Genomic DNA, 5,066 nt, shown 5'->3' with positions numbered 1-5,066 from the left:
TATTAGTAAAAGTTTAATTTTGGAGAAATTAGAAATAAAAAAGTTTTACTTTTGATTCAGCACATAGATACATTGTCTCCGCGCTATCTGCCACTTGTGGTTTAATTTGATAATCCACGATAAGATAAACTTAAGTAGATGTTTATGTATTGTTGTATATTATTATATAAAATTAATTTTAATAAAAATTTAATAAAAAATTTTAATTCAAATCAAAATGTAGTATATTTAAGAATTTATGAGTTATAATAAATTTAATTTTTTAATAATTATATTTTAATATTAATTTGAAAGAGGATTCAAAAGTAAAATTAATAAATTAATTAATTTGAAAATAGTTTTGAAAAGTGTACAAATTGCCCGTCAATTTCATTTGTGGAATAAGTCGTAACATAGTAAAAATATTGGAAAATGTTTTTAGATAAAAAATTAGTTTTTATAATATTTCATTTTTAATGAAAATTATTTAAATTGAATTTTCTTTTTAAATAATAAATTTAATATTTTAGTTTAAAATTTATTAAATTATATTTTTGTAAAGTTGTATAATAAATAATTGTTAAAGTAATAATTTATGAAATAATATAATGATTTATAGATTTAGTAATGTGAATGAAATTTTAAAGAATTAAATAAGTAAAATAAATTTTGTACCTTTTGTATCAGGGTTAATTAATATAATTTAATAATTTCATTATTCTCGAAAGAAAAAGAGTTAAATATATAATTATGTTTTTGTAGAATAAAAAATTATAATATATATTTAGAAATTAAATGTTAATCGATTTCTTTATATCTAGTTTTTTTTTAAATGAATTTAATTTATATATAAAAAATATAAAAAATTTATTTTATAATTTTTTTTATTTTTATATAAAAAATTTATGGGATAATCTATAAATTTAAATATATAATTAAATTATTATTATTATTTAAAAATTTATATTATAATTATATTGATTTAGTAATAATTTTTATTAATAAATACTTAATAATTTAATGATTTTATTTTAAAAATTTAAGAAATTTATATAAAATTGAATAATATATATTTATTATAAAAAAAATAATTTATAATTTATTTAAATTAAGTATAATGATTATATTAGTAATATTTTATGTTTAAAATTTTTATTTTTTAATAAATTTTGAAATATATATATATATATATAAGGAATTAGGCAAATTAAATATATTCACCTGTTTATCAAAAACATGGCTTATTGATTTTAATTTTAAGTCTATCTGCCCAATGATTTAATTATTTAATGGCTGCAGTATAATTGACTGTACAAAGGTAGCATAATCAATTGTTTTTTAATTAAAAACTAGAATGAAAGAATTAATGAGATATATACTGTCTCATATATATATAATTAATTTAAATTTTTAGTAAAAATGCTAAAATATATTTATGGGACGATAAGATCCTATATGATTTTTATATTTATATATATTAGATTTTAAATTTTTTAAATATAAATATTTAATTGGGAGGATCAGTAAATTTATAAAACTTTATTTTAAATATAAACTTTAATTAAAGAATAATTAATGATCTTGTATTATAAATTAAAAGAATAAATTACCTTAGGGATAACAGCGTAATATCTTTTTAAAGATCATATTAATAAAGATGATTGCGACCTCGATGTTGAATTAAGATAAATTTTAAATGCAGAAGTTTAATAATTAAGTCTGTTCGACTTTTAAAATCTTACATGATTTGAGTTCAAATCGACGTGAGTCAGATTGGTTTCTATCTATAAAAATAAATAAATTATTTGTACGAAAGGACTATAATTTTTAATTAAATTATATTATTAATTTCAATTAATAATTTTGATTATATTAGCAAATTAGTGCATTAAATTTAGAATTTAAATAAATTATAATAAAATTATAATATATAATAATTTTTTTTAATTTTTTATTAATAATATTTATAATTTTGATTAGAGTGGCTTTTTTAACTTTATTTGAGCGTAAAATATTAGGTTATATTCAATTACGAAAAGGTCCAAATAAATTAATAATTAAAGGTTTATTTCAACCTTTTAGAGATGCTTTAAAATTGATATCAAAGGAATTTTTTTTTAATTTTAATAATTTATATTTATATAGTCCAATAATTATATTTTTTTTATCATTAATATTATGATTTATTTATCCTTGAATATATTCTTTTCTTTTTATTGATTATAGAATTATTTTTTTAATATTAATTTTGAGATTAATGGTTTATCCAATTATAATAATTGGTTGAGTGTCTTTATGTAATTATTCAATTTTAGGTTCATTACGTTCAGTTTCTCAAATAATTTCATTTGAAATTTTATTATTTTTGGTTTTTTTTTACTAATAATTTTAATTGAGAATTATTCTTTATTTATATTTATAAAATTTCAATATAATGTATATTTTTTTTTTTTTATATATCCTTTATATATTATTTTTATTATAAGATCATTAATTGATTTAAATCGAGTTCCATTTGATTTAATTGAAGGTGAATCAGAATTAGTTTCTGGATTTAATGTTGAATATTATAGAAGATTATTTGTATTAATTTTTTTTATCTGAATATTTAAATGTTATATTTATAAGATTATTATTAACAATAATGTTTTTTGGATTAAATTGATGATCATTTAGTTTTATTTTAGTTTATTTATTTCATTTAATTTTATTAATTATAATTCGAGGAGTTTTACCTCGAATTCGATATGATAAATTAATAATAATATGTTGAATTGAATTATTAGTATTAATTTTGATATATTTAATATATATTTATTTAATAAAAGAATTAATTGTTTTAATTGTATTTTAATTTGTATTTAAAAAAATATTTAATTTTTAATAAAAATTTTTTATAATAAATTATTATTAATTTAAAAATTATAAAAATTTATATGTATATATGTATATATATATGTATATATATATAGATTAAGTTTTTAATTATTATATTTAAATATATAAAAGTTTGTTTATATAAATTTAAATAATTAAAAAATTAATTTTTATTAAATTTATATATATACATATAAATAAATTATTTAATATTTATTTATTGATTTTTAATTAGTATTATTAATTTAAAAATTAATTTTATTTTAAAAATTATATTTAAATATGTGTGTGTGTGTATTTTATATATATATTTAAATATGTGTGTATATTAATAAATTTGTATGTATTTATATAAATATATTAATATTATTAGTAAGTTTGTGTTTATATATATATATATATATATATATATATATATATATATATATAAATATAAATAAGTAGATTTGTGTGTGTATTTAAATATATTAAATATATATATATATAAATATATGTGTATTTAAATTTTAAAATATTTATATATATATATATTTATAGATATATATATATATAAATTAAATTTGATATGAGTTACATCTGGGTCATAAGTTGAACTGGAAGAAACACATACAAGAAAAAACTAAACACTTACATCTAATCAGAAATTCCATGTAGCTCGTAGCAAGAAAATCTAAATCGGACATATGCAACCTGGTCTTATGAACTACAAAAATGGGGCATGGTTGCCAAATCAAATATGAAGAAAACAGAAACCTTCCAATCAACTATACTAACATCGATACCAAGTGCACACAAAATTCTCTAAAGCATATCATGACAAAATGGACAATTACATAAACTCGCTTGCCAAAAATAGTAATCCTTACTTGGGCTTTCGGTTCGGTTCGGGCCGAGGGTAACACACGGACGGAGATCTCTGGGGAAAAAGTGAAGTGTGAAGGGAAAAAGGAACAGGAAGCATAAAGAGGCATGAAGAAGGGAAAATAAAGAGTGAGCATACAAGGAGAAGGCAAAAGAAAAGCGAAAAAGGAGACAAGAACGAGAGAAAGCTACAAATAAGAAAAACTAGAAAAGAAGAGGTTAGGAGGCTAGAAGCGCGGCAAAACAAAGTAAGGTAGGGAAACGGCAGATGGCGACAAACAGGGGAAGACCAAGGAGTACTGGTAAAGCAGTCTTCAAAAATACACTGGACAAATACAGTTCGACAGAAAAAGAGACACCAGCCAGAGAGAAAGTAATGGAGGCAGTGGTGGAAAAAATAGAGAAAATGGAAAGAGGATTCGAGGCAATGATCGAGGAAATAAAATATATGTATATTGGAAAAGCAAGTGGAGGAGCTGAAGAGAGAAATGAAAGAGGAAAGGGAAAGAAGGGAAAGAGAGACAGACAGAGAGAAAGGAGAGTGGGAATGGGAAAAGAAAGAATTATTGGGTAGAATCAGAAGAATTGGAGAGGATCAGGACAGGGCAGAGAGAGAGGAAAGAAGAAGAAACATAGTAATCAAGGGAGTGGACTGGAACGAAGGAAGCAATGAAGAGACAGTAAAGGAGTTCATAAACGAAAAAATGAGGATAGGGGCAGAAGTAGAAAAAGCACATATGATAAAGGTGGGGTGGGGGGGGCAAGAACACAATAATAGTGGCAACGATGAAATCAATGGAGGAAAAAATAAGGATAATGAAGGAGAAAAGCAAATGGGAAAAGGGTGTATACATGGACGATGATCTGACAAAAAAAGAAAGGGATGGGAAGCAACACATAAGAAGGGTAGCCAGAGAAAGAATGGAACAAGGCGAATATGTAAGGACAGGATACAAGAAACTAACAATAGAGAACAAATGGTACAGGTGGAACGAAAACGAAGAGAGGCTGGAGGAAGAAAGAAAGAGGGGGGAAGGAAAATGAAAAAAGAGGAACAGGAGGGGGGACTACAATGGGGATGAAAACGTGCTTCTGAAATGTAGCAGGGCTAATAAGTAAGGACAAAAGAGAAAAGTTAAAATATAGACTACCCAAAGAATTCGACTGGAAATGCAGGGCAGCAATGACAGTAAGGAAAAAAGGAAGAGCAAAGGGAAGAATAACAACGGGTATAAATAAAAACCTAAGAGAAATAGGATATAAAGGAATTAGTGATAATATAGTTGGAAGAAAAATAATATACAATTACAAGACGTATAGGATAATGATGGTTTATAATCAAGATACAT

General features: G+C 21.9%; 1 pseudogene; it reads left to right on the top strand.

The window, feature by feature from the left end:
- Window positions 1-3,681: 3,681 nt before the first annotated feature.
- Window positions 3,682-4,728, top strand: LOC117215099 (annotated as a pseudogene).
- The last annotated feature ends 338 nt before the right edge of the window (window positions 4,729-5,066 follow it).

Source organism: Bombus bifarius, unplaced genomic scaffold (assembly GCF_011952205.1).
Source record: "Bombus bifarius isolate JDL3187 unplaced genomic scaffold, Bbif_JDL3187 scf7180000009347_frag, whole genome shotgun sequence".
NCBI lineage: Eukaryota > Metazoa > Arthropoda > Insecta > Hymenoptera > Apidae > Bombus > Bombus bifarius.
This window is presented reverse-complemented; position numbering and strand designations above follow the sequence as displayed.